Below are 21,907 nucleotides of genomic sequence, written 5' to 3'. Positions count from 1 at the left end.
GAAACAGTCCGATGGAGCCCACACACAGTGGGATTATCCGACAAAACGGTCTGATCGGACACATTCCGTCGGAATCTCCGACCGTGTGTACAAGGGCTTAGACTGTTTTTCCTGAAACAAGTGTCTGCATTGAAGATTTTATCTCAATATTTATTCTGTGAAAAACTCTAACATTTTGGATTTGCCTTTACTTACTTTCTTGGTGACTAGGCCACCAATTAAAAATAGAGCACTAAATATCATGAGCTCTATGAAGACCAAATAAATACTGAACTAAATACTGAACAGAGGGTCTAATCCTTCTCCATTCAATGCAAAACAAATCTTTTTTCTCTATAAATACACCTTAACATTTTAACCTCTTCCCACCCACGCTATAGCCAAAAGACAGCTACAGCGCAGGCCTAAATTGCCAGGAGGGCGTCATACATCCTCCCCTGCATGAGCTGCCTGCGCACACAGCTTGCTCTGTGATCAGTGCGTCAAGGAGATTCGGCTGATCACAGATCAGTGCCAGCCCCTTACCACGTGATCAGATGTCAGCCAATGACAGCTGATCACATGATGTAAGCAGATCCGGTAAGCTGCTTTTTTTTCACACGCTGACAGCTGAGGAGAAAAAACAAGTTGATTATCATCTGGAGTAAACGGGACATCGGTCCAGCACACTCCAGATCCACTGCTTCTAAGCAGTGCCCACCAGTGTCACATACCAGTAGCCACCAGTGCCACCTACCAGTGCATATCAGCACTGCTAAGAAGGGCCCACCAGTGCCACCTATCAGTGCCCATAAATGCTGATAACCAATGTCCATCAGTGCTGCCAATCATTGTCACCTATCAGTGCCCCCTATAAGTGCTGCCTATCAGTGCCACCTATCAGTGCTGCCTCATCAGTGCCCACGTGTGCCACCTCATCAGTGCCCATCAGTGCCACCTATCAGTGCCCATCAGTGCTGCCTTATCAGTGCATATCAGTGCTGCCTTATCAGTGCCCATCAGTGCAGCCCATTAGTGTCCATCGGTGCAGCATATCAGTGCCCATGAGTGCAGCCCCATCAGTGCATATCAATGAAGGAGTTAATTACCTGTTTGCAAAATTTGAATAACAAACTATGAATTCTGTGATTTTTTTTTTTCAAAACTGTCTCTTTGTTTAGCAAAAAAATAAAAAGCTCAGTGGTGAATAAATATTACCAAAAGAAAGCTCTATTTTTGTGAAAAAAATTATAAAAATGTCATATGGGTACAGTGTAGCATGACCGCGCAATTGCCATTCAAAGTGCGACAGCACTGAAAGCTGAAAATTGGCCTGGGCAGGAAGGGGGTTTAAGTGCCCAGTAAGAAAGTAGTTAAATCAAAAGTTGCTTAAATATCAGATCATCGATTGCATGCTTGGTTAAGTAATTTGAAAATGTTAATGATTATGGAAATGCAACTTCAAAAGGTTGTTGATAATTCTTTTTACAACATTTTTCAGGTCTTTATTCCTCAGACTGTATATAATTGGATTAAGCATAGGGGTGACTACAGTGTACAGTAATGACAGGAATTTTGTAATGTTCAATGATTGTCCTCTACTGGGTATCAAATAAACAAATAGTAGAGTACTATAAAATATAGAAACAACAGTCAGGTGGGAGCTGCATGTTGAGAAAACTTTCTGCCTCCCAGTAATAGATGGGATTTCAAAAATGGTGACTATAATATAAACATATGATATAATGATGACAAAAAAGGGGATGAAACCAAAGATTGCAGTTGATAATGTTACTAGTAGTCGTACAAGGGTGGTATTAGAGCAAGCCAGTTGTAGTATTGGGTCAAGATCACAGAAGAAATGATCAATAATATTGGGACCACAAAACTGTAATTTAGATATGTCTACAGTATAAGTCAATACTGCTAGGAAACTTAAACTCCAAGTTGTGATAACTCCCTTTAAGCAAAATCGGTGGTTCATCAGCATTGTATAATGCAATGGCTTACAAATGGCCAAATATCTGTCGTAAGACATCAATGTCAGGAGAAGACACTCTGAGGTTTCTGAGACAGCAAAGAAATATAACTGGGTGATACAGTTAGAAATGGAAATTAAGGTAATATTTTCCACCAGAAAAGCATGGAGCATGTTGGGAAGAATATCAGTTGCTAAAAGGATATCTGCTACAGCGAGCTGGGAGAGGAAGAAGTACATGGGAGAATGGAGGGTTTTACTGTAAGACACCAGTGTGATGATCAGGAGGTTTCCACAAATTGTCAAACAGTAAAGCAACAGAAATAAAAAAAATATCAAAAGTTTTATATTCTGCGGAGTCCGAAACCCTAAGAGTTGGATCACAGTAATCATGGTCTTATTTTCCTCATTCATATCCTAAACAAAGAACATTAACATTGTTAAAACCAGTTTGTCCACCCAATGAAAAAGATTTCAGTTGAATTTTAAAAGACAAGAGAAGGGGGAATGGGTAGAAGGGAAAAAAAGGAAAGAAGAAAAGAAAGAAGATGTACAGTAAAAGTTGGTAAAAAACAAAGAGAGGAGACAAAGGAAGGAAACTATGGGCAAGATTAGAAAATGATAGTCACTGAAATAAAGAAACAAATAAAAAAACATTACCCTAAATATTCAGCGACAGGGATAATAGACCCACAGTCCTCAAGCTCCAATAAAGTACAACATAGATTGTGAATGGTCATGTGATTCGATACAATGCAATGATATAGCGTTCTCTACATTGGTGTGTAGTAGGGATGAGCCAAACACCCCCCTGTTCGGTTTGCATCCAGAACATACGAACAGGCAAAAAATTTGTTCGAATGCACGAACACTGATAAAGTCTATGGGACTCAAACGTGAAAAATCAAAAGCACAAATTTTAAAGGCTAATATGCAAGTTATTGTCATAAAAAGTGTTTGGGGACCTGGATCCTGCCCCAGAGGACATGTATCAAAGCAAAAAAAAGTTTTAAAAACATGTACTGTAGTAAAAAAGTAAAAAAAAAAAGTGTAATATTCCTTTAAATTTTGTACCTGGCGGGTGTCTATAGTATACCTGTAAAAGGGCGCATGTTTCTTGTGTTTATAAAAGTCCGTGCACAAAATGTCATTTCTAAAGGAAAATAAGTCATTTAAAAGTACACGCGGCTATAATGAATTGTCGGGTCTTGGCAATACAGATGAAAGTCATTGAAAAAGACGGCATGGGGATTCCTTCCAGTCCTTTTTTTTTAAATTGTGTGGGGGTCCCCCCAAATTCCATTACCAGGACCTTCAGGTCTGGTATGGATATTAAGGGGAACCCTGCACCACAGCTAAAAAAATGGCGTAGGGGTCCCCCTCAAAATCCATACCAGACCCTTTAGGTCTGGTATGGATTTTAAGGGGAACCCCGTGCCAAAATGAGATGGGATGAGAGAGTACCTCCCCCTCCTGAACCATACCAGGCCACATGCCCTCAACATTGGGAAGGTGCTTTGAGGTAGCCCCCCAAAGCACCTTGTCCCCATGTTGATGGGGAGAAGGGCCTCATCCCCACAACCTTTGCCCAGTGGTTCTGGGGGTCTGTGGGCGGGGGGCTTATCAGAATCTGGAAGCCCCCTTTAACAAAGGGGACACACAGATCCCAGCCCCACCATGTGTGAAATGGTAATGGGGTACATTGTACTCCTATCATTTTACCCCAAAAAAGTGACAAAAAAGGTAAAAAAAAACACACACACAGCTTGGCTACCTCAAAGCACCCTCCCAATGTTGAGGGCATGTGGCCTGGTACAGTTCAGGAGGGGGGGCGCTCTATTGTCCCCACTCTTTTCCTGCCACCTGCCAGGTTGCATGCTTGGATAAGGGTCTGGTATGGAGTTTTGGGGGGAACTCCACACCATTTTTTTTTTTTTTTGGTTTGGGGTTCCCCTTAATATTCATACCAGACCCAAAGGTCCTGGTAATAGACTAGGAGAAATCTCCATTCTGTTTTTTTCAATGACTTTCATCTGTATTGCCAAGACCCGATAATTCATTATAGCCATGAGTACTTTTAAATGACTTTTTTTTTCCTTTAGAAATTACATTTTGTGAAGGGGCAGGCATACTATAGACACCCCCCAGGTATGAAATTTAAAGGAATATTACACTTTTTTTTGTTCACTTTAAGCATTATTTAAATCAATGCTCCTGAAAAAACAGTGTTTTTAAAACTTTTTTGCATTGATACATGACCCCTGGGGCAGGACCCAGGGCCCCAAACACTTTTTATGACAATAACTTGCATATTAGCCTTTAAAATTAGCACTTTTGATTTCTCCCATAGACTTACCATAGATTGAAAGGGGGTTCCGCGGCTTTCGAATTTGCTGCGAACACCCCAAATTGTTTGCTATTTGTCGAACGGGCGAACAGCCAATGTTCGAGCCAAACTCATGTTTGACTCGAACAGACAGCCCATTCCTAGTGTGTAGTAAAACCTAATTTGTGTCATGTAATGCCTGGTGCATATTATGCAATGTTAGTACAGCAATCTCCCTGCTGAACTATTGTGTTCTGACAGGTGGACTGACCTCAAACCTAAACACACCAGTTAGTGCTCACAGCCAATGGCTGATCGGATCCAATTGTCAGATGTTTTTCTGGCAAGCCTGTTCTACAGAACTCGGACGTTTGGCCAGTTTCTGTCAGACAGGCTGCCATACACATGTGCCAAATGTCAGCTAGTTTCTGTTGATTGGAATGTTGATGATATTTTTTATAGCTGCCCAGCTGGCTGTCTGGGAGTGATGTGACAACTCCAGTTCCTTCTTTAAAGTAGAGTACCACCCCAAAAACAAAAAATTATTAATGTGCTTGATTCTGAGAAATTTTTTTTTTCTTACTCACTTCTAAATGCCTGGAGCTAGGGGGTCCCTCGTAGTCTGCCTCCTTCTGCTCCTGGGCTCCTGACATCACTTCCCTCAGTGCAGGGAGGGAGATCGCCTCTCTCCCCTCCCTCTTGTCAATCATCTGGAACACGTGACCGGTCCCAGATGATTGCTCGGTCAGTGACGGCGCACGGCGCGGCTCGTGCATGCGCAGTGGGTGCCCGGCTGTGAAGCCACAGCTGGGTGCCCACAGTTAAAATGCAGACGCCGCCGATCAGAGAGGGGGATGAGCGGGGCTTCGATCCCCTGCATTGCTGGACCCTGGGACAGGTAAGTGTCCGATTATTAAAAGTCTGAAGCTGCAGTATTTGTAGCTGCTGACTTTTATTTTATATATTTTTTATTATATATTTTTTTAAAGTGGGAACCCCGCTTAAAGATTCTAATAGCCTTATTTAAAGTGATACAAAAGCCTAATTTTTTTTCAATTTAAAAATAACAAACATGTTATACTTACCTCCCCTGTGTAGTGGTGTTGCACAGAGCAGCATGGATCCTCCTCTTCTCGGGTCCCTCTTTTGTGCTCCTGGGTCCTCCTTCCTGTTGTGTGCCCGCTTTGGGGGCAACCGAGCCGAGCTACAGCTCCATTCCTACATAGAGCCATGGCCCAGCCCTGTCCCCTTTCTCTCCTCATTAGCTGACTGACCTTGATTGGCAGCAGCGTGGGCCAATGGTGCAATGCTGCTGTCTCAACCAATGAGGAGGGGAGTCCTGGGCAGCTGAGACACTCCTGCAACATCACTCAGGTAAGTATTATGGTGCACTGAGGAGGACTGCTGTACACAGAAGGCTTTTTATCTTAATGCATAGAATGCATTAAATTAAGAAAATCCTTCTGCCTATTTTTGACAGAGTCGCCAAATATGAAGCCCTTTGGTCTCCTTGGGTGACCCAATTTGAATCCCTCTTGTTCTCATGAGAGGCACCCTCTATAATATATCTCTTGTCTAACCTAACTGATACAAACTAGAAACACCTAGAATTCTACACCTCTCCTCACCTCGTCCGTTCTCCCCCACCCTACTCCCCTACTACTCTTCATCCTTCCACCTTTTTATCCTACTCTTTTCTGTACATCCTATCTCCCCTTTATTTTGAATAGTTAACATCCTACCAGTCATTTCTATATTTAAACCTGTTGCCAGGGCTGCCTCACAAGGCTATGACGCCTGGCATACTTTTTATTTATTCATTAACGTTTATTCATTATACTGTTCCATCGCAATTTTGAAAAGTTGTATATGCAATAGTTAGCTAGATCTATAGGATTTCATTAGATCTAATGAACTCTCTGTAACTCCCTAAGTATATAACCATTTTTAGCTTATTGATGTTGGTTTCTTCTTCTTTTGATTCATGTTTAGTCTATACTTGGACCTCCTGTTAGTTTATGCTTCATCCTACACATTTGAATATAATTATCTGAATAGGAAAAAAAACGATTGACGAAACAGGAAGGTTGCATTGTCTTCTCCCCATGGCATAGCTTGCTCCCCTATGGGGTGCCTGGGGTGTTAGACAATAATTCCTAGCTTTTACTCAGATCTCGGAACAAACTAAATTACTCACACAAGTTTATTACACTCATTCTGTCATGAGTGCACATTCACATTTTCCTGATGTGTGACTCATGTTGTTCACCCTCTTTACTGTTTCTTCTGAGAACGTCAATAAAAATTTGGAACAAGAAAAGGTCAGAGAAGTAATAAAATGAGCAGGACAATGTGGCAATAAGTTTATGTGCTAACAAAGAGCTTGCGGACAGTAGGAAAAAGTAGATTGACAATGATATGAGTTCATTGCTGTGCTGCTTATTCTTTCCCTGTCCAGTCACAAGCTGGGGGTGGGTCCAGGCAAGGTTTATTTTAATTTTTAATGAGAGGCCGTCATTTTTTTCTTTAACATTTGGATTTTTATGGGTTATCTGGATCATTGTCCATGATGATTGACAAGGATCTGAGTCACTGGACAACACAGTTATTAAATTAAAGTTACAAACGAGACAAGGAAAAAAAATGCAAAATGTCTGTCATTACATTTTTGCTGAATGCAGTGAAGGTATTGATCCCGAAATATTGGAAATCAAAGAAAATACTAGACACATGCATTTTTTTTGTCCGACTGCATTTTTGTCCGAATTTCGGGTATTTTCGTTATCGTTTTAACAAACGATAATGAACATGTAGAATCCGTAAACTGAAAGATCCGACATAAACAAATGCTTTATTTTCGTTTTTATTGTGACAATAGTTCGATATAGATAGGAGATTTGACATGACGCTGACAATAGCAATCTGTGCCTATCTAACCTGTGGTCAAATGTGCCTAACCTTAGCTCTATTAGTTCAAGATTATTCTACATAGAGAGAAAATATTTGACATAGAGAGAAAAGATTTGACATAGAGAGAAAAGATTTGACATAGACAGAAAAAATTCAACACAGAGAGAAAAGATTTAACATAGAGAGAAAAGATTCGACATAGAGAGAAAAGATTCAACATTATAAAGACAATAGCAAAAAAGGTCAAATGTGCCTAACCTAACTCTATCAGTCCAAGATTATTCGACATAGAGAGAAAAGATTTGACATGAAGATTCGACAAAGCAGTGGCTGCGAGCGGACATTTATGGTCAAATGCTAGGCTATAGAAGAATTCTAATGTTGTTTGACTAGTAATAATAATTAATAAATATAATTATTACTAGTGTCATACAACATTAGAATTCTACTATAGCTTTTAGGCGGAACATTTGACCGGAAATGTACGATTGCTGCGTCGTACAGTTTAGCTGCTCCGTCAAATCTTCTTAGAACATTCAACAGACACCATAAGCCTTCAATGACAGATTCAACCTTAATTATTTGAGATTTTTGGACGAATGCATTTTTTTTAACGAAACAAAATAAACAGAGACGAATTTTGGGAGTAACTAAATAAATTAATTTTTTGGATGAAAATGAAATTCCGAAACAAAATATTTCAGTGTGCACATGTCTAGAAATACCAACTATGTTGGAATGGTTCGGAGAGGTAGACAGAAAAAGATTCATGGAAGCGTTGATACATTTACAAAATGATTCTTTTTCGAAATTCTATGGAATTAGGAAAATCTGGTTAGAATTTATGCAGTCTTTGATTTACATAGGATATATGGGTAATTGAAATGTATTGGAGGAGAGAACAGAGGGAGTGGTGGAAGGGACCCTATAATATGTAAAACAGATAGTAGATAGTAGATGGAAAATGGAATGAGTCCTGTATGGGCACTAGTTTTCCGTCACCCTGCGTCTGCCCCCCTACCCCCCCCCCTTTTTTTCTCCCACAATAGTCTTGAAATAGTGAATGTGTTCACAGATAGAGAATGGCCATCAGGCCTGAATGGGTTATTATGAGGGAGGGAGGGATAAAGGGGATGGGGATGGGAACATGGTGAAGAAAGGTAAGGGTAGAACCAGGAGTTTTAATTTGAGTTTTTTCCCCCTAAGTTGCCACACATGGTTTTTGGCACAATTTTATTTTTTTTACTTTCTTTGTTTAGTCACAAAACACAGGTAGTAAGGGGATATGGGAGTAATGAAGTGGGAAGGGTAAGTGGGTCGGGATGAGGTATATGGGGAGCAAGGATTAGATCACTTATACTTTTCTTAGGAGGGAAGACCAGTTGGAGTTTTTACATCTAGATGAAGGGGGTTCTCCCCACCTCCCACATTATCTCTTGCCTCCTCCATGGGGAAGAATTGCGATACATATTGATATTATGATAAGGTCCCAGGAGATAGAATTTGCATGTGTTTGTTAATATTTTTATGTTTTGTTGTGCTTGAGATGTTAGTCTATTGAAATAATACTGCCTTGGCTTGGTGACGTTTTGTGCTTTGTAACTATTTCCTAAAATGAATAAAAATTGATTATGGATTTACATCGTGGGACATTTTTTTTTTATAAAGGACATGTCAAAGGTGCCTGTGTGTTTTAATTACAGTGTAATCTTCCCCACAGCCTGGGCCTGGTGATTCTGAGGGTTTGCAGGTGGGGGCTTATTGGAATCTTGACATCCCCTTTAAAATTAGAAGGGCCCAGATTCGCAATCTCTCTTATTGCTCCTTCACCAGGTCTTTCAATTTCTCCCAGTTTTCTTCCTCATTGGAAGTCTTGCATAGCAGTCACTGTATAGTGTTAAAAAAAAGCTAGCAGACAGGGAAAAAACAATAATGGCAGATGAGACATATATACTTTTTTTCTATGCAATATTTTATTTAAGCTTTCAAAGAAGGAAACATACCAACAAATTCACCCAGACAGGGAGACAAACCACTTGCATGGAATAGCTTACAAACAAAGATAAACACATAGACAATGAAGTAGGAATGACGATCTGGGGAAAACGGCTGTGCAGCCCATACTACAGCCCTACAATTCCCACTGGGGCAAAATAACCCAGGGGTGTATGTGTACTAAGTGTACTAAAAGGAGGGTGGCATAGGTCAAATGGAGAAAGGAGTACAGGAGATGAAGGAAAAAGACAGAGAGGAGGGGGAAAAAAAAGAGGGGGGGCTTTATTCCATACAAACCTTCTGACTACTGAAGTCAGTGTGCCATGGCCCATTGTTTCATTTGCTTCACTGGTATAATAATTAGGCAACACTTACCTAACTTAAAACACTATGGTCTATAAATAATAATGATAAAAGTGTATAAAGAGAAAAAAAATGAGTTTTACGGTTTTGAAACTTTCCATTGCAACTTATTAAATAATCTCAAAAATATCTTTCTATCAATCAATACAATTGAAATGTCAATTCATAATAAAAATAATAATAATTATTATTATTATTACATATTATTATTAGTTATAATGTTAGCTCACCTATAAACCTTTGTAATTTCAATGATGATTTTTTTGTTCATGGAGTATTGTGGCTTATATAGGTAAGCAGATTAAACTAGACGGCTCACTGGGAGTAGGGCATGCTCATTAATATTTTCATGGGATTCATCAATTATACATGAAAAACATTTTTATGTTATATTTATTTCAGCAAATAATTTATTAATTATTTATTAATCATCAACTGAAATAATATAATATAAAAAATATAACCCATGACATGAAGAAATGTACTGACTTCTATTTACTTTTTTCATTCATAAACATTATTTCAAACATTACATATTCTGGAACACTCAATCCATTTTTCTTAGGCTGTCAGTTCTTCTCTTGCCACATGTTTTTGCTTATATGCCTTGTACACACGGTCGGACATTCAGATTTTTTTCCGACAGATTTTTTCCTAAACTGGTGTTGCATACACACGGTCAGACAAAGTTGTCGAAAAATCTGATAGAGCCCACACACGATCGGATTTTCCGACAATATAATCAGATCGGACATTTTCCGTCGGAATTCCCGGCCGTGTGTACAAGGCAATAGACTGTATATATGATCTGTATAGTTTAAGATCTAGAAAAAGGATATTGTGTAAAGTTTCCTCAAAGTGACCCTGTCATGGAAAAAAAAGAAAATGTTTAACTAAATATTTAAAACAAAATCAGCACAAGGGATAGTACTTACAGTTAATGAAACTCATCAAAAATGTTGATTATGCTTATCCTTCCCGCTCCCCTCATCCATTGATAAAAGCTGTATTTTAGCTTCTAACTAAGGTACTTCCTGTATACGAATGGAGGAAGAATAGATAAGTGAAAGCTCCTCCTCCTCTATTCATACATAAATGAATGGAGGATGAATAAATACAGTGCCTTGAAAAAGTATTCATGGCCCTTGAAATTTTCCACATTTTGGCACGTTGCAACCAAAAACATAAATGTATTTTATTGAAAAGTGAGGTGTGCATTTGTAATCAGACCCCTTAACTCTGATACCCCTAATTAAAATCTAGTGGGACCAATTGCCTTTCAGAAGTCACTTAATTTAAAAATAAATTAATCTGTGTGTAATTTAATCTCAGTATAAATACAGCTGTTCTGTGAAGCCCTCAGAGGTTTTTATGGAACCTTTGTGAACAAACAGCATCATGATAGCCAAGGAACACACCAGACAGGTCAGGAATAAAGCTGTGGAAAAGTTTAAAGCAGGGTTAGGTTATAAAAAAAATCCCAAGTTTTAAACATCTCACGGAACACTGTTCAATCCATCAACTGCAAACCTACCAAGACATGGCCGGGCAAGGAGAGCATTAATCAGAGAAGCAACCAAGAGGCCCATGGTAGCTCTGGAGGAGCTGCAGAGATCCACAGCTCAGGTGGGAGAATCTGTCCACAGGACAACTATTCGTTGTGCTCTCCACAAATCTGCCCTTTATGGAAGAGTGGTAAGAAGAAAGACATTGTTGAAAGAAAACCATAAGAAGTCCTGTTTGCGAGAAGCCATGTGGAGGACACAGTAAACATGTGGATGAAGGTGCTCTGGTCAGATGAGACCAATATTAAACTTTTTGGCCTAAAAGAAAAATGCTATGTGTGGTGGAAAACTAACACTGCGCATTACCCTGAAAACACCATCCCCACTGTGAAACATGGTGATGGCAGCTTCTTGTTATGGGGATGATTTTCTTCAGCAGGCACAGGGAAGCTGGTTAGAGTTGATGGGAAGATGGATGGAGACAAATACAGGGCAATCTTAGAAGAAATATTTTTGTAACAAAAAAACACTCCTGCGCTACTTGGTGACTTATAACATAAATAAAGTGACTCAAAACATACATAACATGATCTGTGAATAAAGAACTGTGTAAAGTACAATATAACATACTGTATATCAAAAGTTTGTGCAATTAATGATGAATGATTAAAGAAATCCAGACACAATTCACCCCTTTCAAAATGGGTGTGGTGTGACATCGCTACGCAAGCTCTGCCCCCCTAGACACATATCGTCAGGGCATTAACTTCTTCAGTAAGACCCCCACACCATGGCCATTTCAAGATTTCAATGCCTTGCAGTTTGCACAAGCTGATTGTGCTTCATTCGTGAGTGTACCTACTACTTTTTAAATGATTAAATTTGTTTTTAAATGGAAAGCACTATATGTTGTATTTTTCTTGCATATAAACACTCAATGAGCAAGACGGTCCAGGTCTCCTGAACCCATTAAGGAGTCTTTTACCACAGGAGGTCTCTGCATCCAAAGTGTGCTAAGTGTCTTGATTATCCCCTGAGGGGACAACTGCTGATTTTACTTGTATATGAGGTGAGCGCCAGGGCTGGGTTCATCCCTTCCTTCTCTGAGCTGGCCGCTCGGCTGTTGGCTAATTGCCAGCTCCTATCTCTCTCCACAGTTACTCAGCTGTTGATGATATCCTGCTTGTCAGTCCTGTCTACTTAAGCCGTCCAATCCAGAGCATCTCTGCTTTGCCTTAGTCAACATCACAGAGACGCTCTCCTGCATTCCTGTTGAAAGACTTACTTGGCTGACATCCCTTCTGGCTCCAGATCCAGACATTTTCCCCTCAAGCCTGGTGGTCCTCCGAGGGGGAGGGGTCATTGAGGAGGGGTACTGTCAGGGCTGGGCTCAGCCCTTCCTTATCTGAGCTGGCCGCTCAGCTGTTGGCTAATTGCCAGCTCCTATCTCTCCACAGGTACTCAGATGTGGAAAGATAGTCCTGCCTACTTAAGCCGTCCAGCCCAGAGGATCTCTGCTTTCACCTTAGTCAACATCACAGAGACGCTCTCCTGCATTCCTGTTGAAAGACTTGCTTGGCTAACATTCCTTCTGGCTCCAGATCCTGCTTGCTGTTTTACTACGCTCATCCCTGGCTCCCTGATGTTTGGCTTGTCTGACTGTCTGTTCCAGTTCCTGAACTCTGGCTATGTTTTGACTACGTTTGTTCTATTTACTTTTATTATTAAACAAGTGTGATTTAACTGTACTTCTGTCTCGGTCTGATTTCATTGTTTCTGACAGTGAGCAGTTTATGATGCCGGTAGTGGAGAGCACTTATCATTGCACTTGGGGTGAATCATGGCTGGATTTTCTTCAGTCATCATTAATTGCACAAACTTTTGATATATATTATATTTTAATTTATACAGTTCATTATACAAGGATCATGTTATGTATGTTTTGATTCACTTCATTTATGTTATAAGTCACCAAGTAGCACAGCACTGTTTTTTGGTACAATTTTTTTTTTACAGGTGGAAGTGAAATCACTTTCAGTGACAACGGCTACTTTAGTAATTATTATCAATCAATAATTACTGACATTAATTATTCACATTATATTGCGCTGATTGATTTTTGTTTACAATCTTAGAAGAAAAAGACTTGAGACTGGGGCGGAGGTTCACCTTCCAGCAGGACAATGACCCTAAACATACAGCCAGAGCTACAATGTAATGGTTTAGATCAAAGCATATTCATGTGTTAGCCCTTGTACACACGGCCGGACATTCTGCCAACCAAATCCGTCGGATTTTGTCCGTCGGATTGTGTCTGACGGATTGTGTCCGAAACTGTTGCATACACATGGTCGGGCCAAGTTGTCTGATTTAGCGGTTGCCAAGAACGCGGTGACGTAAGCCGTGTATGGCGGGACTAGAAAAGGGAAGTTCAGCTCCACGTTGGGCACCCTTTGGGCTCCTTCTGCTGATCTCGTGTCTATCGCGTGTTAGTAGAAGCTTGGTGAGAGACGATTTGCGCTTTTCAGATTAGTGATTCAGATCGCTACCGCTCTTCAGTTTGTGCTTGTCTTTGCGTATCTGATAATCAGTGCGTGCAGTCATTAAGTATTTGCTTCTCATTGTGGACTATATCTTGGTATAATACGCTTTGAAAGGCATTTTTTATTGTCTGCTTGCTTCTGCTATTCAGGTCGTTCTTTCAGGCCTTGCTGTTTATCGGTGCTATCTGGTGTCCGTTCTGACCAGCCGACCGTTTTCCAAACATGTTTCATCTACGTACTCGTCGTACAGTTTGTGCTGTGCAGGGGCTTCGTGTTGGGGTTCTTACTTTGACTTTGACACAAGCCCAGTCCATGAACAGGGAGGGGAGGCGTTTGTGGACCAAGAATTGGTTGCGCCAGCATCACCAGTTCTCCCACATGCCTTTGCTCTGTGAGATCCGCGAGAATAATCCTGATCATTTCTGGATTTTTCTCAGTTTGACGGACCCCGTTTTTCACCATCTGCTGTCTTTGCTGACCCCTTATATCACCAGGCAGGATACCTGCATGTGGCAAGCCATCACTCTGGAGCAGAGGCTCATCGCCACGTTGCGCTACTTGGCGACAAGGTGAGGTCTTCAGGACCTCAAGTTCTCTACAGGCATCTCCCCCCAGGCTCTGGGGATCATTATTCCAGAGACCTGTTCTGCCATCATTCAGCTCCTGCAGAAGGACTATATTATGCTAAGTTTTATCCTTAAACATCACATTCTATGTATTTCATGATTGCTAATGTCTTGCATTCCTTTCCTCATTCCCTAATTACCATCATTGCAATATGCTCTAATTCATATGCTCTGCCCCTTTGTCCTCATGCATATTTGCCTCACTAACTTCCCCACCATGCTCTTCTTGGCCCATAAAACTATAGTCTAGTCACTTAACAATGTCTTTTGGCAGCTCCATAGTATTGCTTTCCCATAAACACACCTTAAAATGTCTACAAATGTGATGTGTGTGCTTCAATTCATGCAAAGTTACCTTTTTTTTATTTTTGGAGTTGTGCCAAACTCATTAGTAACCCCCCTCTCCCCAACTGCTAGCTCAGCTGATAGCAATCTTCTATCTGATGACTTGACCCAACCCAATACACACTATACCTACCTTTTTCATGATGACATTTATGGACGAATTCACCAAAGCATGTAGTGTAAGGGCCTGCCTTAATACTTTCAAATGTCAAAATGTGCTTCCATTTAGTTATTATGACACTTCTTACCTGTCCGGTGGGCTGCCAATAGTGTAACTAAGGAGGGGCTTCCCAAAGTATCACACATTATTTAGGCATTCAGCTCTCAATCAAGTTACCTGTCCTAAACATCCCCCCTCATTTTTTAGCAAGGGCCCATCAGATGGGGGGGATGAGGGGGTTATGACTCTCATAAGGGGACCTTATACTTTAGGCTTTAAATACTCAATTAAAAAAATGTTATAAGAATTTGGAGCAAAAATGTGGGTGTCTAATCTGCTTGCAATGTTGATTTGTCAAATTACTAGTTTTTGTTCTTGTTTCACTACACAGTGTCCTTCAACGCCACAGGAATTGCAGACTGTGGCCTCCCACTTTGCCCGTTTTTTTAAAGTTGTGCCTTTTTCACCAACAGTGCAAACCCAAGTTCAGAGCAAGATGAGGGGACAGTCTCTTCTTCAGATAATCTTATTATGCTGTGGGTCTGCTACACACGAATGTATGTAGTGCATTACTGATCAAAATCATGCTCATTTTCAGCACCATGGCAGGAAAATGGCATGATTGTCCAAATTTACACCTCACTCTGGGTGCTTTTTTTACTAAAGGCACATCCACTATGCACTACAAGTGCACTGCAAAAGTACACCTGAAACTGCACTTGGAGTGCAAAGTGGAGTTGCCTTTAGTAAATCACACTCCTTCTCAGCACAAACTCAAATTGTACTACAAATACATTTTATGCCCTATGAAAAAGGAAGCCACACATTGTTGAGAATTCAACTTTTTAATACAAGCACATTCACATGTGCGTTTAATAAAGGTTTTTACAACAAACCAAGAGATTTTGTGTATCCAAAACAGAGTTTAATCAGATTTTTTTTCCTTGTTGTTTTTGTGTAAACAGGCATGTATCAAACCATAAAATATAGAACACAGGAACTTACAAAGTTCAACTTTGAAAAGTGAAGACAATATCAGACATGAGTATGTAGAAACTGGGCTGATATTGCCTTCATCACATGGGGTGTGACCCCTGAAAAAAACAAATTTGGAAGATGCACACAGTGTGTCAACATGTGCTATCTCCCATCATGGGGGATCAATGTACATGCTTTGGGGCTGCAACCCCTTCATCTCAGACACTTTACACAAAACACGTACATTGATCCCCTATGATGGGGGATAGTGCATGTTTACACACTCTGTGCATCTTCCAAATTTTTAATTTTGCAAAATACAACATAAAAAAAAAAAAAAAAGCAAAAATAAAACCCTATCTAGTTTTTTTTTGGTTTCACACTCTCCCTAAAACATCAATGATGTTCTTCATTTTATTTTTAACATCATTGATGTTTTGTTGGACAATTTCCAAATCCCGATTGCACCCCATTATTTCCCCGATCAAGATCTGGGCACTTTCACTGGTAAAACGGGAATCTTCTTCCACATCACCTACAAAACAAAGCAAACAAACACACCATGTAATCCAAATATGGTGATATACATTGATGAGCTTACCGGAAGCTGTGTTCTCCGTCACTCACCTGTTGTGGTGACAATTTGTCCAACCTCCACGATCTCTCCTTCCTCCTCCTCCTGCCCCTCCTGCTCCTGCTCCTCTGTTTCTGCTTTTGGAAGTTGCCCTTCTTTGGGAGGGGTGTGGTCCCTGGTGTCCTCATACTTGCCGAGTCTTCTCTCCCCTATGAGAATGTAAACAACGATTAATTAGCACACAGAGGGCAGAAATAGGAATATGAACATTGCTTGAAAGTGTTGTACAATTGTGTTTTTGCACCGAGTTACAAGGTGAGAACATTATTGGGGACACTTTGTTAAGCTGGAATACTTCCCTGCAGAACGATGTTTCATACGAACGAACAAAACCATGACCTTGAAAGTGGCTATTTTAAAATGCACAACATGAAATCAAAGCACATAGAGCATGTATGCAAGCAAGAATAATCATATGAACACACGACAACTACTTACTTTTTTTAAGAACACGCTTGATTCTTAGGTACTGCTCGTGCTCCCTCAGTTTCAGGTCTGACCAGCGTTTTCTCAGTTGATCCTTGGATCGGTGTACCCCAAAATTCTTCAGAAGACTCTTCACAACTTTATTCATGTTATTGGCCTTTCTGATATTTGGGTTTGGGTAAGGTCCATACTTCCCATCATAGTCGTTCCTGTTCAATATGTTGACCATCTCCAACATCTCTCCAAAAGACATATTTGAGGCCTTAAATCTTGTCTTCCTGGATCGGGACATTTCAGGCTCCGGGCTTTCCTCACCTTCCTCCTCGTTAGTGGAACTATTATTGCGTTCTCTCCGCCATGTGCTCTCCCCACTGTGCGGGAAGCGAAGGGGCGGGGAATAGTCTGGAAAGAACGTCAGGGGCAGGCGGAGTTTCACGCATGCGCACTGTATAAAAAAAAATGCAACACGCGTGTATCGTTCCGTACAATCTGAGAGGAGAGTGTGAGTCACGCATGCGACGAACGTGGAAATGAAGGTAACATTTTTTACTTGGTGCTTCACTAGACTAGACTGCTTCTATCTAGGCCGATGTTGGTACAAGATTAGGAGGGATTTTAATTGCATTATTAGTATTTGAGGGTTTGTCTTGTGTTGTGTCTTGCAGACAATATGGATCCTTTCACAAATGCAAACTTTATGGGGCTATTCATAGAACTGTACATGGAGATGCCCTGCCTGTGGCAGTTCCACAACAAGTTTTATACTGACAGAATAAAGAGGAACGCAGCACTGGAGAAACTGCTTGCTTTATTGTGGATCATGGTCCCCACGGCAGACATGGCCTATCTGAATGGGAAAATTGGAGACATGAAGCTAACATATCTCAGGGAGAGAAAGAAGCACCTGAAGTCCTTGAGAGCAGGAGATCCAGATGCTGTTTATTACCCCAGGATGGTTCACTTTGACAGGCTGCATTTTCTGGTAGACCAAGGGGTACCCAGGCCACCACTCAGGCCACCACTCTCCAGGCTTCCTTCAAGGCATCCTTCACCCCCAGCTGAAGCTTCTGATGTCCAACCTGGGCCTTCCAGACAGCAACATATGGTGGGGCCCAGCTTGAGACAGGTATTGCATTGTTGAACATATTTCTTGTGTTACATTTAATGATGTTAACTAGATGTTCTTATTGATCAGTAAGTTGTGATTTCTCAAAGTGGTTTACATATCAATAGACAGTAGTGACAAAAAATGATTGAGACAGGAAAGAAAAATGCTGGTGTCAGAATGATAGTCTGTTCTATTTGGTAACAGTCAAATAGCAAAAGCCAGGAGCTTAAAATGGCGTGATTGATGATCAAAAAACTAAAACTATGTCCCCTTTTCATACACAGGAAGACCTCAGTCGGGGGGAGGCTGTGGCAAGTGGCAGCCAGAAGGTTGACCAACGCCCTCCTCCTCCTGCCCCAGCTACAGGAGCCCAGCCACAGCCTGGAAGGATGCCTGGTGGGAAGTCCCGAAGGAAGACGAGAGAGTGATGGCCTGGGTTGAGTCTGGTCTGCCAGAAGATGCAGCCTTTTGATGATCCACATCCTGGGGACAGAAATGGCATCTGACTTTCCTGCTCTCTAGGACTTCGGGACCAGACTTCTCTTCCTGAGATATCTACTCCTCAGGCCACCAATTTTTTCAATTATAATTTAATCATGTCTGCCCTGGGGGCCAAAGGCTGCACCAAAGTTAAGAAGTTTCTCCAGTGCTGCGTTCCTATTTTTAGTTTCTAGCGAACAAAATAAATTTTTTTTGTTAGATGAAATACTTGTGTAATGTGTTTTCCTTCCAAAAGTACAGTTTATTTGTGAGCAGGCAGGTACATTTCAAAAATACAAAGTGAAATAAATAACAAGGGGTACCAACACTAAACAACCTCCTGTTGATTAAAAAAGAAAAAAAAAAAAAATCAAAAATAGAATAATGTTGTTTTTGTAAGTTTACACACAAAAAAAGCAGAAATGAGCAAAGTGTCTTTATCACTTTATGAATCCCCCAATAAAAACATCCAAAAAAGAAAAAAAGAAATCAAAAATTGTGTAGATGTGACGCAAACTAAAATTGTATTGCTGAAATGGTTAAGAAAGAGGAGTAAAATCCGTTCGGGAGAAGTGTGTGTGACTATGAGCATCAAAAGAACAAGAGAATGCGCTTGATGAATTAATTTTTAACATTGCAGCGTGACGAATGTGCTATATCGATTACGAGCAGTAGTGTTACCTGAACGAGCACTTCCGTGTCGGAATTTGAATGTGAGCATGCGTGGCACTTGTTCCGATCAAAATTCTCTACACATGATCGGAGTATGTCCGACCGGCCCAGTTGGTCGGGAAATATTTCCAACATGTTGGAAAAATTGGGTCCGATGGAGATTCGGACAGAATCAGTCTGATGCATACCACACACAGTCGGATTATCCAACGACACGGTCCGATAGGACACATTCCGATGGATTCTCCGACCGTGTGTACAAGGGCTTAGAATGGCCCAGTCAAAGTCCAGATCTGAATCCAATTGAGGATCTGTGACAAGATTTGAAAACTGACAGATGCTCTCCATCCAATCTGACAGAGCATGAGCTATTTTGCAAAGAAAAGTGGGCAAAAATATCCCTCTCTAGATGTGCAAAGCTGGTAGAGACATCCCCAAAAACATTTGAAAGGTGGTTCTACAAAGTATAGGGGGGGTTGAATACAAATGCCCACGACACTTTTTAAATAATTATTTGTAAAAAAAAAAAAGTAAAAATAATTTATCATTTTCCTTCCACTTCACAATTACGTGCCACTTTGTGTTGGTCTATCACATAAAATCCCAATAAAATGCATTTACCTTTTTGGTTGTAACATGACAAAATGTGGAAAATTTAGAGGGGTGTGAATACTTTTTCAAGGCACTGTAAATGAAAGCTCCTCTTCTTCATTCACACAGCACTTTTCATTAATGGAGACTTTAGTGTGGCTTTATGAATGAGGGAAGGAGGTGAAAAGGGCAGGTACTGTACGCACTCTTGATGAGTGTTTATGACAGATTCAGCTGATTATTTTAACCCCTCAGCACTGGAAGATTACAGATACAGGGGTACCGCTGGGGGGGGGGGGGGGCAGAACTATAGGGTATGACAGAGGGGCACAGAGGACTTTGCATTTCAACTAATAGAGCAACCAATAGCACAGGGGCCATTTTGCTTTAAATGCAAGTTCCATCCCTTGTGTTGATTAGGCTAAACTTAGGCTTTAAAGATAATGCATACCTGAGAAATCTTATGCTGAAATCAGAAAGAAAACAGGCCCTTGTGGCATTGTCAATCTGCCTAGTCCCCCCACAGTTCTCACTGGTCTTTTCCCCTGATCAGCAAATACCTAGTGTATCGTGTAATGGGTGAAGGGCAGAGAGAAGAATCTGTGAAAGCTGCATGGGACCATGGAGACCAACACTAGGGTTGAGGTGCACTACTGCTGACTGCTGCCCTTCTGCTGCAGTAGTCCTTTATCAGTATAGGGACTGAGGTACAGTCTGCTAATCATTCACAACCTACTTGTTCCACAAAGGTCCTTATAAGGACTGGTAAGGTATAAGGTACTACAGTACATAGGGTTGAGTGATATTTTGGTTTCCCTTTGCGCTTCCAGAGATCTTTCAGCACCCTTCTTCAGTTGGCTAGGCAGTATAAAAGGTGTGTGCATCCTGACTTGCATTGGTTTTTAAAATATTCTATAGCAAAAGCGTCACTTTAAAGTGAATCTTTATATATATATATATATATTTTGGAAGGGATACAGGTGGCGGTATCCCACTATTATATCTACATATTGTATACTAATATCTACAGTATATAATACAGTGCTATTCTCTTGTTGTGGGGGATACTAAAATAAAGAGTGTCCATATAAATGGTCACTAGAATTATTTCTTCTGGAAGGTGTGGAACCCTCTACATTTCCCAAAAGATGAAGTGTATCTCAAGTGTAAGAAAAAGCTTTTCAACATGATGCCATGGGGTCATGTTGGCTATTGTCCTATAACAGGAGGACCTGCAAAAGGACCTTCATGAAACAATCACCAGGGATTATTTGAATGAATGCTTCATTTTTTTTAAATAACTTTAGCTTGTTAAATATTAAAATATTGGATTAAAGCAGGGATAGGCAACCTTAAGGAGGTGGATATCAAACTGAACAAGGCGGGAGAGGTCAAAGATCACCGGGCACAGTGTTGCCTCCTCCCACCTGATTTAAACCTCTAATTACTATACTACTATGTTCCAATCACATGCATTGCACAGCAATCATGGGTTTAAATCAGGTGATGACCTTCTTACCACCTGTAAAACACACTCATATCTTTTCAGAGGAGCAGCAGTGCCTGCTGCACTTGTGAATGAGCCCTTAGTTGCATTCAGCAGCGACGCCCTTAGGGCTCATTCACACGTAAAGCTTTGGGGTGGTAAAACCCTGTGGTGGAGTTGCAGCTTTAAAACCCCCAATCCCTACCCCCTTTAGTTGCTGAGGCAGGTGTACACATGCAGCAGCAGGTATTAAGCTCACTGTTGATTTTGATGGGTGCTATCGCCTGATAATCACGACCCATTCAAGATGGAGTACAGTTTGTATCACTCTGCATGGGACAGGAGCCAGCACTACAGAGTAGGGATCAGCTTATGTGGCTCTTGTTCCCCACTACAGCTCCAACTTTACAAGTAGTGCCTCTGAACTGCACTCTGCTTGATGCCTTTGGATGGTGGGTCAGCAAGCCCAGAACACAATCTACCAGTCACCTGTCTGCGATCCACTGGTAGATTAAAGGATACATTCACTATTGGGACTCTGAGGTTTCTAAGACAGTAAAGAAATATTGAGTAACTGGATGATACAATTAGAAATTGAAATGCTGACAGTATTTTTTTTCCAAAATAGTATGGAGCAGATTAGGAAGAACATCAGTTGCCATTAAAATATTTGTTACAGAAAGCTGGGAGAGGAAGAAGTAAATGGGAGAATGGGGGGTTTTGCTGTAGGACACCCATGTGATAATCAGAATGTTTGCACATATTGTCACACAATAAATCTAAAATAATACAAAGAATAACA

At 40.8% G+C, this 21,907-nt stretch overlaps 1 pseudogene; it reads right to left on the bottom strand.

Annotated features, from left to right (window-relative positions):
- Nucleotides 1–1,168: 1,168 nt before the first annotated feature.
- LOC143963972 (olfactory receptor 5G9-like) lies at nt 1,169–2,389 on the bottom strand (annotated as a pseudogene).
- Nucleotides 2,390–21,907: the final 19,518 nt, after the last annotated feature.

Source organism: Lithobates pipiens, unplaced genomic scaffold (assembly GCF_037356315.1).
Source record: "Lithobates pipiens isolate NorthernLeopardFrog02 unplaced genomic scaffold, aLitPip1_a1.2 Scaffold_8, whole genome shotgun sequence".
NCBI classification, from domain to species: domain Eukaryota; kingdom Metazoa; phylum Chordata; class Amphibia; order Anura; family Ranidae; genus Lithobates; species Lithobates pipiens.
This window is presented reverse-complemented; position numbering and strand designations above follow the sequence as displayed.